The following is a 12600-nucleotide window of genomic DNA, read 5'->3' as shown; positions in this document are numbered from 1 at the left end:
TTAATAACTTAAGTAATGGTCATTTATGGAGCTGCAGGCTGTAAAATCACCATCATTGCATCTGCGGTGCCCTCTCAAATCATTAGATCCGCAGCCACTTTTAGAATTAATCTCACCACGCTTCAAGTTATATATCTATCCCGTTATGGATCGTCATTGTTATTTCTTTGTTACGATTTCTCTTGCATTTGTGTAGAATTCAACCGAGAGAAGTCTGAATATGATGGGAAAGAAGTTCAAAAAGGTGGCAGGTTCTACTCCGACACCTGTCTCAGGCCAAGCTGCTATGGTTTCAAAGAAAGGCTTAATCTCAGATACTACATGCACTGGTCTTCCTGGTACTACATGGCAAGGTACATACAATTTGCTAGAAGCAGAACAACCAGAAAAGACAGTAACGGAGGCTAGTGTGGATGAACTAAGAAAGTCTGAGGCAACTCTTAAAGATTTGGCTGACTCCTTTCTGCACAGAATAGCAGCCAGAGAACAAGTCTTGCCTTATACTGATGTGGTACGTTGGGCAATTGAAGAAATTACTCTCACTGATAGAACCTTCCATACTAAGGATGGAAGGATTTTCGGTTCCTTCAAGCCTGATGACTTGAGACGGATGTATCATTTGCCTCAACCCGAGCTAGTCTATAATAGAGCCTTTTTGGAAAAATTCGCGAAGGAGAATGAATCGCCATCCGAACCTCTCCGAGATTGGAGGCAGAATCCAGCTAAACACAAGCATGATATGTCGGGTAAGTACTCCAATGCTTCTTTGGCTTCACCTTATTGCTACGCCGGGATTATGATGTGTAGATTGTGGGGATTTCATGACTCTGCAAATATTCATATTGATATGGTTCCTTTAATGGAAGCGGCCGTCAATAGTATAATCATGGATTGGGCCACTATTTTGTCTGATAAATTGGTCATAGCTATTCGTGAGTTTAGGGCCAAAACCAGAGTCACTGAGAGAAAAATCCCACCCTTCTATTACTCTGCTTACATTATGGATACCCTTTGTTTTAATTCTGAGTTTCCTGTCCTTGGTTGGAGATGGACAACCCATGACCCAACACCCATTCACTTGTACCATCGGAAATTGTGGAAACCCTCCCACAAAGACCATCTGTATCAAATTTGCAATGGTTTTATGGTTCCCGTTCACTATTCTATTTTTGACAGACCTATCCCTAGAATTTCCTATGAAGCTTCTTTTGATCTCCCAGCCGTAGCCCATTGGTTCGGCGAAGAGCATTTTACCTATATTAGAGTTTTTAGAAGCAAGGCTAGGCCACATGTCCTCCCCCTGTACGTCCCAGATAAACTGTTAGCCCGGGAAATCTCCTACCAAATTATGTCTGAGAGTGTCACACAAACTCTCAAGGAGGAGAAGAAGAGAGGATGGCCCTCTTTTCCTTTAAGAATTGGAGTTTATACGCTGCTGAATTACAAACATGCAGAAAAGGAAGCAGCAAAACTCCAATTGATATCCCTGGCTTCTATTCCAAACAGACTTTATGATCCAAAAAAGACTGCTTTCATTGCCTTGGAACAGGCCAAGCTGTCAAAGGTTGTTCATCAATAAGACCAGTTTGACGACCTGTTTATGAGTGCCGATTCAATAAGCCAAGTCAGACAACTCGCTTCACTGAGATATGAAGATGTGGAGTTAACTAAATTTAATAAACTTAGAAAGCAAAGGTTGCAAACTTTGCCTCTAGATTTATTATCCACAACCCCAACATCTTCCTCAAGCGAGTCTGGTTAGCAGCAAATACACCTATCTCCTGTTACAACTAAAGAATATGATAGACAACAGGAGGAAAGGCAAAACAAGCTGCAAGCAGAGAAGCAAAGAAGAGAGCAGATAGAAAGGCAGCAAAAAGCACAAATTGAACAAGAGCAAAGAAAGCAAAAGGAGTTAGAAGAACAGAGGAAAAGAGAAGAAGAAGAGAAAGCAAAGAAAGAACTGGAAGATAGGCAGAAAAGGGAATTGGAGGAACAGCAGCAAAGAGTACAAGAGGAGCAACAGCGGAAGGCATTGGAGGAACAGCAGAGGATTGAACGGGAGAAAGAACAAAGTAAAGCTCACACAGAACAAAGTGAGCAAATCTCTACTGATCCTGAATTAATTAAAGAATGGAACCAATTCGATTCCATTATAAGTGGTAAGGAAGCCTCCAAAGACTCAGACGCCTCTAAGACTCCCAATACTGCTTCTTCTCCGGTTCTAGAAGGAACCAGCGGCTCACCCATGGTACAGAATGTAGAGGTAATCACTCAAGATCCATCCGATCAAATTGATCTTCAGGTGGAGGAAATTCCTCCTCTAGACATTTTCTACAGCCCAAAGCATAGAGCCGTTGTAAGGCGCTCGAGGAAAAGGCGAAGGCTTGATCAACCTTCTATTTTGCCTGAGCAAACAATCACGGGCAATGTGGTCTGGAAGGGAGAATTGGATCCCTCTGAAGATCTGACAAAGCTATCACAATTTGCGGGAGCTTATTCAGCGGCAACTATTGACAAAGCATCCGAAGTAAGTCTTCTTTTGAAGACTAAAGAGCATGAGATATACGCATTACAAGCAGAAGTGATAGAGGCAAGGAATAAGGCAGCGCAGGCAGAGGAACAATTGCTGGCCCAACAACAAGAGAATCATTTGTTAACCCAACAAATTGAACAACTGAGGATAGACCAAAGTGACATTCAGAAAGCAAAAGAATTGTCAGAGGCATTATCCCAGTTGAAGGCATCGAATGAGCTGATGATACAAGCTAAAGACGAGCAAATAATTCAGCTATCAGCTCAGCTTGAAGGTATTAAGAGCGCCAAGAGTATCAATGATTTCAGAGCAGAGGCAACTCGAATAAACAGCGCACTGATATCTCAAATCAGGATCTTATGCCAACAACTTGTTGAAGCTGAATCACTGTGTGAAACATCTACAACAGTGTGTGAACAAATCGAGAAAGCCAGAAGTAAGTTGGATCAGGCTGAAGACGATATAACAGAGTATATTGAATGGCAAGACACTCCAGAAGGGCAAGCCGCAAATTTCTCCCGAATCTGTGTAACATACAAGGACATACTCTTCATGGAATGGAACACACAGATGATGAAAGCAGAAAGAGCAGCCTCCAGATGCAAAATGATTGCCAGTAACATGATCAATCTAGTCAATGATACATTGTATCTGGCAAACATGATTTCACAATGCACACCTGGAAACATAACAACGACAAACATGCTGGAGCACAGGAATTACCCTGATCTGGAGAAACAAGGGCGGTTAATTACTGGAGTAAATACCTTGACCGCCGATGCATACTAGCTTTTCCTGATTAAACCACATTCTCAAAGGTCGGCTCTTAATTGTCTAACAGATGCTCTCCGATACCTGATTGCCGATATTCGAGATGCCACATATGATGCACAACTGACTTCACGCCTCAATACTCCACCAGAAGTAGAGCCAATGCTGGCGATATGTCAGCGAAGGAGTAAAGGCAAAGAGACCTCTGACTGAAGCATCGCCGCCGACTGCCGAATCACCAAAATGCAAAATGATATTTGTTAATGCCGATTTAGTTGTTTTTCAGTTTTAGATATTTAGATATTTTAGATTAGCATAGTATTTATAGACCCTTTCATTGTTTTGGAAAGGGTCGTAAAATTTTGTAAAAGACTTAAAGGCTGAAGTTTGCACTATTGTGCTTCAGTCTATATTCTTTTTGAAACTCGACCACTGGTTCTTAATTTTACTTGGAAGGCTGTTTTAAGTAAATTGTGCACTATTGTCGTTTGCTTGGAATGCTTTCTGGTCTGAAGGAAGAACCGTGACATAGCGATTAATATATTGGATTGATCAAACAGCTTGCATGGTACTATTATCTGTATCTGTTCTCTTTTCTATTATATGAATTGCTGTGTTATTACTTTTGCTATTGTTGATTACATGTATGCAATATAACAGCAAGTCTGCATTTCATATCACTATTGAATGTTTTGTGATTTGTTATCTCTTTTAATCATGCGCGTAACAATGATATAAATGACTGAGTGCAGTAATTCGCTATTATCGCTCTGCATAACTACTTATGCAGAGCAATCTTAAATGATTTAAACATTTATGCTTATTGTTAGTGTCATCTATATGCCTGCCAGTAAGCCTAAATTATCAAACGCTGTATTCAAATGAATCGATAAGTCCCGGGATTAGCTTATAGTTATTATATTTCTTTTGTAGTTTAGTTATTTATTTATTATCACCTTATATCGTAAATCATTCATCCATCCCGTTTACTTATAATCTTTGGGAAACTGGTCCCATTATCCCCAGTCGGAGCCACTATTCCAAACGGAAAAGGAGCTGCACTAAGTTCCGGACCGGGTGGTTTCCCTGATGTTGTTGCAACGAATTTCGGGGCATCAACAGGTACCAAAGAGGGTAGGTCAAGGTCTACACAGTGTTGGCAGGGCCTAATGGAGGGTAGAATATGTAAACCGAAGGTTATTGAAGAAGATCAGGGATTACAACAAGTGGAAAGTGGTCTAAAGGAGTTGAACTTATGGAGAAATAAGTTTGTAGCATCAAAGGAAGGAAGCTACAACAAGGACAACAAGTGGTATTGAAGTTTGTGGGCTAAAGGAACCAACCCAAGTGAGTGATTATGTTGTTGATTATATTTTTGAAAGTAAAGGATGGTTGATTGTATTTATTGCGAAGATTAGAGCCTTGTGGACTAGACCTTAACCCTAGTTATATTAGTGAAAGGACTAACTGTATATATTAACATTGTATTAGGGTTTGTAAAGGGCCATGATCCCTGGTACGAGAGCCCTAAGGTTTTCTTATTAATGGACAAATAAGGAATGTGTTTTGGCCCAAAAATAATTTGTACTGTTATTGATATCATTGTTGTTATATTCCATTATGAAAAGTTGTTTTTGGTTGGGAATCTCTATTGTGTTTATTTGCTTAGTTAAGTCATAGACCAGACCTAGGGTGCATGTGTAGATAAGGTATTATGTCAGTGGTAGAGTAGTATATGATGAATATATTGATTGGGTAGTAGAGGGGAATGATTGTTATTCCCTTCTCAAATTTAATTTCTGTAAATGATATATATATATATATATATATATATATATATATATATATATATATATATATATATATAGAGAGAGAGAGAGAGAGAGAGAGAGAGAGAGCCTTATCACAATGACCAAATGTGTCCCCCATAGTTAAATCTAGGTGGATGGGAGAACATACAATGCTCCCAACCACTTGAGCCACTAAGACAAGACATATTGTAGTGATGTATTTGACTCATATATAATAATTATATTGGTATATTGAAGTCATATAGAGTATATTGTAATATCAAGTATATTGTAAATTTAAGAGTTATGTTGAGCAAGTTTTGTCATTGATGTCAAGCCCAAGGATATTGTTGATCATGTTGGGAGTTGTAGTTGGTTATGTCAAGTTCAAGGGGAGCCTAGGTAATTGTGTTGATGTGTGTTCCTGCCTAGCCACGGTCAAGGATGTAGGTAATATATTTGAAGGAATTTTGTCTATAGGTAAATTGTTCAAAAGCACATGCAAAGTGTTTAGTTGGATAGCCCTCTTAGATACCTTTCCAATGGTATATGCCACTTAGTCAAAATTCCAATGATTGATGAGAAAACATGTTTTGAAGAGAAGGAAATTTATACCGGCTAAGGTATCTTGGATATTCAAGCTCATATGAAAAATCTAGGGTTGTATTATTTTTCCAAAATTGGATTCATCCAAACCTCTACAAAGATATATGGGTCTTCTGTATACTGGGTTTGTTAGGCATCCAAACCTATTGTAGTATAACTAAAATTACATACAAAGAGTTATCCATTAGATTTATTGATTTCTTTGGGCCAACGATGATGTTCCAATCCACATGGAAAAGATGATAGGTGGTAGTTATTTATTGGTTGACGCGATGACTTGGAAGATGAGCTGGCTTATTGAGGTGGTAGTGAAAAATGTATTCGAGTATCTAGGCCTCTAGTCTTGTGGTAATTTTTGCAACTTTACAAAATAACATGATAACGAATTTTCTCATTCACAGGTGGTGGACCCTAGCTGACATGGTTGTACAAGTTGGATTACATATGGTGCCAAGAGGAATTGATGTAGAACCAATGATGACATAGAATTCTATGACTGTGACACATGGAAAACATTTTGATTTTTTGGGTGGCCAAATGGCCCTATTTCAAGTAATATGTGGCAATGACATGGCATGACACGTGGCAGAAAGATTATGTGATAGATGGTGTGGTAGTGACTTGGAAGAGATGACATAGTAGAATATTACACAAGGCAGGATCTGACTGGTTCTTGAAGTTTTGTCGCAGAAGTATTGGATCTCGTGCCATGGACTCATTTGGCGAAGTGTTTCAATGTATTATCCTTTGGCTAAATTAGTAGCAAACAATGAAAAAAGCCCCAAAATAGTAGAAGGCTTATCCAACTTCTCTAGATATCTGATATCTCTGGGAAATCCAAGTGTACCATCATTTTCCATACCCAGATCCCAAATACAATACAAATCTATTCTAGCCTATGGTCTCAACTCCTAGTCCTATGGGGTGAATAATGATATTTCATGTTGAGGCTTGTAATTTGGGTCAAAAGGAATCTTGGTGTACCATAATTTTCACAAAGTCTGGAATCTAAAATTTTGGGACTACAATAATATCTTGTGGCCATATGGATAATGGTGAAACCCCAAAGAGCCAAGTAGTCATGCTATATCCAAGTCATTTGGACCAGATTTCTAGCAAGGAAATATACAAGTCGTTTGTTTGACTTGTCGTTCTTGTTATGGATCATTGCTTCGAACAAGTATAAATAAACTAGGTCACTTTGAATCGAGGTGTGGATCTCATGTTGGTGAAAAAAAAGAGTCTCGGGTAGTCTTGAAGAATAACAACGATGGCATATTAAACAAGAAGCACAATAATAGATAATAGAGAAGCTACAAAGTGGAGTTTTTGATTGGTTTATACTTGTTTTGGATTGAAAAGCTGAAATTAACCTTCGAGTCAAAGGAAAAGTATGCCCTTGGATGTTTATACTATGGAATATTAAGAAGTTTTAGAGAGTTAGACTTGATGGGCGTGGATATAGTTTGAAATATTGTGAAAGGGAGGTCCATTGTGATACTATGAGGTTGGTACCTCAATCAGATTGTTACTTGTAGTAAGAAGGTGCTTGCATACTTCAGAGGCTGGTGCCTAAATTGGGTTGTTTACTACAACAAGTTGGTGCCTGCAAATTTATTTCAGAGGTTGGTCCCTCAATCAAGTTGTTTCCTTACAGCAGGTTGGTGCCTCAATCAAGTTGTTGCCTATAGAAGGTTGGTGACAACAAATTTATTTATGAGGTTGGTGCCTCAGTCAAGTTGTTTCCTATAATAGGTTGGTGCTTGCAGATTTATTTCAAAGATTGGTGCCTTAATCAGGTTGTAGCCTAAAGCTGGTTGGTGCTATTGAATTATTGTAATCAAAGATTGAAGAAAATGATAAGAAAATTTGTGGTTTTTTCCCTCAAGGGTTTCCATGTATGGTTCCATTATGGTTTCATTTTCTCTAGAGAGGCTACCTTTGCTGCGACCGCAGAGGATATCACGCAAGTTGCTCAGACCAAGGGACCCTCGTATGTGATAGTGGGTAGATATGATGGCTCTTCATGGGGGATGACCTATGATGCGGTTTACTCCTTCCTTCTTTGGATGGTTGCGAGATAAACTAATCATGATGGAGGATTATCCCTATGTTAGAGAAATCTCCCTAGACCTAGTGGCTTAGCCTAGAAACAACCAATACAAAACTACAATGTTTTTCATTAGAGATGTTTGAAATATGAAAGGAAAACCTACTTGGAATCCAATGTAAGCTTCCTTCTTCTCCTTACTAGTTAGCTCTACTTCCAACTCCAATTTCTAAAAGTGGAACCTATAAATCATCCAAAATATACAAGATAACATATAGAAACAACTCTAAACAAGAAGTCAAGGATTCATGTTCTCCACATGCATAATCAAGACATAATGTAGAGGAGAAACAATGCACTTTTGTATTAATAATGTCATGAAAATTCTACAACCCTTGTAGGCCTTGACTTTGTGAATCTCTCCCAACTATCTTATCCTTCCTTTGCCATAATGGTAAGCATTCAATCATACCTAAAGCACACAGATGGATCATGGACCTCTAGACACAAATGGGAAACATAAAGGCACAATTAGAGTCTCCAAAAGCCAACCCATACCTTAAGGAAAGTTCCACATTTATAGGGTAAATGAGGTAGTTTTTGATTTACCATATTAGGGCTTAGATCCACTTTAGAAGTTGGTATTCTATATGAGATAAGATATAAGACCTCATTATTAGGAGTTCGAGATCGGATCCAATAGTTAATGGGTAAATCCACTCCTGAAGCTTCTAGAGAGAGAAACTTCAAAATTATTTTTTTTATTTTTACTCATTTCCATGTGTCATCGCACTTTCTGCAAGAGAAACCTGCACTAGGTAGTGCAATTTCCATGCGTGCAGCTTGAACCATTGTAGTTTGTCAAGAGTCTAAGTGCGACGAGGTCTTAAATTATGGTTTTCAGCCAGTGTAATCCAGGATTCTTATAACTTTTGTAGAGAGAATGATTTTGGATTTGTAGGGAATGATAGCAAGGTGTAAATGAGTGATGATAGATTCAGATTCAAGGATAGTTTGTTTATTTTTTAGTAGCTTGGGAGGTACTCCAAGCCCTAGGGTTTGGGGTTTGGAGGGTGAAGCGCCACAAATTTCATTGTGGGCTTGGATCCTAAGGTTGGGGATTTGCACCCATTGATGTTTGGGCTAAAACCATGAGACATTTTCTACATTTGATGTGTTAGAGTCCTATAGTGATAGGATTTATAATTTTGAATTGGCTGAGAGTAACTCTTGTAATATTGTACATGACTTTTCTTTCTGCAAATTTTTTCCATATTTAAATTAAAAAATGTAAAGAGGGTATGTCCTAAAAGAAATATCAAAGGACAAGAAAAATAAGAAAAGGTAAAAAATAAACAAAATTGAAAAATATATATGTGAACCCCAAAATAAAAACAAACCATGAAAGTGTGAAAATCCAAGTTCCACCACTCTTTACTTTACTGTCTTAAATAATGGTTGTGTGCAGCTTGTCATACATGCCACAACCCATGGTAGTCAAACTGCTTAATCTTGACTATTTCATGCTTTGAATTTTATGTTTATAGTTAGAGAATAAAATATGACCAAACAACTTAATCTTGGTAGATCATTAGATAGGTAGAGAAAATAAAATGTGCTCATAAGTTTAATCTGAGCCATAGGAAGATATAAGGTTAGAATTAGATAGTTTACTTTTCAAAAATAAAAAAGGAATGAAAAGGGTTTGCTAGCCTAAATGCACCCAAATAAGTGAAGAAAAAATGTTAGGGTAAGTAATGGGTAAGTAGAAGAAAAGTTGCTGAAGTATAAAGTTGATTGGACAAAAGCACATTTATCATGCTTAATCATATGTTTCAATGTGCATGAGAAATTAAGAAAGCAAAAACAGAGGTTTACAAGTTGATTTAATTGACTCCCCCTCATTCATTTCATCCCTATACTTACTAATTTCCCATCCACAAGTGTGTTCTAGTACTAAAAATTGTTCAAGTCATAAAGGCTCAGAGCATTTCTCTGACTTTTGGTGGTACTAGACCCTCGGCTTAATGACTTATGGACATGAAGTGTTAGAATTCCCTTCATAAAAGTAATTTCCCTTCATTAACCTAATAAAACCCCTTTGCCTAAGGTTAAACTCCATTTGCCTATGAAAATTAAAAAACCCCATGTTAAATTCCATTTCACTCAAAATACCCACAAAAGATTTTATCCTAAGTATAAGTGTATGTAAAGGAAAAGCGCAAATATTACATTATACTTAGTATTATTTTCATTCCGCTCATTTCAGTTCATATTAATTTCTAACTTAATAATATAGCTCCCGATATACCCTTTTTCCTCGTATATAAATAAATCCTCGTATATATTACCCCTACCCTTAGTTTAACTATAAACTATATTTTTACCCTATCCCCCCGACAAAACCCTCTTAACTCACCAATTCTCCGTAAAGTTAAGATAATCCCTCCATTAACCCCGTCTGATCATTTAATCCCGTGTTTAAACTCCAAAATAATCACAAACCACCATTAATTAAAGCCCCGCCCCCCCAAAAACCTTTGCCCATTTCATCTGTGCTAATTTGTCACCCAACTGTCATCTGATCATCAACACCTGAATCTAACGATTCACAGCCATATTGGGTTCACCTGATATCCGACCTTTACCCGCTTGATAAAGTGGTATTGCCCAGGCCCCCATCTACTATGTGTCCAGCGTTAAGGTAGATCGGGTGACCTCGCCAAAATACCGCCTCCCTGCCCAACTCGAAAAACCACCCACTATTCATTCATAATTCACCCACAAAAAAATAACCTTTGTTCAATAAAAAGGCCGAGAAGCCCTATTCGGCCTTTTTTGATGAATTTCTTTGTAAAACCTTTGTAAGCCATTGCGACACCTTCAAACGCTAAAATCACCAATTGTCCTCAATTTCACTCCCGAAGAAGTTGCAGAGACACCAATCAAGCTCTCAGTCCGTACCAGAGCCCTTTCAACCTTTTGCAGTTGCCGAGAACACCAATTTGAAGTTATTTCACCCAAATTCCAAGTATTTGAAGAGAAATTACCAGACACCCTTTCAATTTGAAAATGTTCAGTCTTTAAAGTGTTTTAATTGAGTAAAATTAATTGAAATTACTTTAAAATTAAAGAGTGTGCCTGACTTAAATACCCAAAACCCTTCTGAAAGCTTCCAAATTACCTTCAAACCTCTGATATAAACCCACAAAATTCAAATTCAAATCCACAAGAACTAAATTATGGCTGCCCCTATCGCCATGGATGTCAGACCAGTGTCAACCCCCCATTTAGACCTTGACCACCTTCCCGAAGATCAACTTCCTCAGAAATTTCATCTCTGACTATGCTCAGATCATGATGCCCATACAGGAGATGATCAAGAAGGACATAGTCTATAGTTGGGGAAAAAGGGAAAAGGATGCATTCGCCCATATAAATCAAGCAATAGTAGAAGCACCAGCATTGTACAATCTAGACTTCAGCAAAGATTTCTTACTCTACACTTTCGTTTCCGACACTTCTCTTGTTGTTGTGCTCACTCAGAAGGACGAGTTAAACAATGAGTGACCCATATCCATCATAAGCGCGAGCCTGCAAGGACTAGAGCTCATCCATCCCGTCATGGAAAAACAAGCCTATGTAGTATACAAGGCGATGAAGAACTTCAGAGCCTATTTGTTAAAAAACCATTGCATTAACTTCATCTCACACCCAGCAGTCAGATCATTGCTAGTCCAGCAAGAGTTGGGTGAGAGAAGGGTGAACTAGATGACTAGACTACAAGAATAGGATCTTGAAATCAAACCATTTCACACCAACAAGGGTCATGGTCTTTATAAGTTAGCAGCAAAATCGGTTCATGCATAATAGGAAGAAGAAGAACTTGTAGGTTGGGAACAAGAAATAGAAATGTACAATGTTGAGCAAGCCTCTCCCACTTCAGATGGAAACTCTTGGTACGTAGATGTGCGTCAGTACCTTGAGCATGGCACCATGCCCTCTCATTTCTCTTTGAAACAGAAGAGGGCACTCTGAATCAAAGCGCAATCATACCAACTGGTGCATGGGGTTCTATATAGGAAGCACCATAATGGGATATTGCTCAGGTGCTTGGAGGCACAGGATTCAGATCGGTTTTTACGTGATCTCCACGATGGACCGGCCAGGGAACACTTTGCAGATAACACCATAACACACAAAGTCATGTGGGCTAGTTTCTACTAGCCTACATTATTCAAGGATGCTCATGCCTACGCCCACAAGTGTCTGGTCTGTCAAAGGTGTGCCAACAGAAATCGAAAGTCAGTAGCCCCACTGCAGCCTGTTGCAGTGGAAGAACCATTCCAACAGTGGGGCTTAGATATCATTGGGGAAATTTTCCCTCATTCATCAAAGCAACACCACTATATCTTAACTGCTACATATTACTTCATACGATGGACAGAGGCAGTTCCACTGAAACAAGTGAATGATCAGGAAGTCATCAACTTTCTACAATAGAATATCATTTCCAGGTTCGACGTTCCTACGTCACTTGTTTTTGACAATGCAATGTACTTTTCTTCGTTAAAGATTTATGATTTTGCATTGGAAAATGGTATTGTCTTGAAGCATTCTGCTAACTACTATCCACAGGGGAATGGTCTTGTTGAATCCACAAATAAGAACCTCATTCACATCATCAAAAATACCATATTCTCTGAGCAACAAAACTAGCACTATGCTTTGGTGAATGATTTATGGGCTGACCAAGTTACACCTAATCCTTCTTTGAATACATCCCCTTACTTCTTGGTGTATAGAAAGGAAGCCATCCTTTAGTCGAACATATACTTTCCTTCTCT

This window comes from Pinus tabuliformis, chromosome 9 (genome assembly GCF_031772625.1).
Source record: "Pinus tabuliformis cultivar Carrire ecotype Pingquan chromosome 9, CPIR1, whole genome shotgun sequence".
Taxonomy (NCBI): domain Eukaryota; kingdom Viridiplantae; phylum Streptophyta; class Pinopsida; order Pinales; family Pinaceae; genus Pinus; species Pinus tabuliformis.
This window is presented reverse-complemented; position numbering follows the sequence as displayed.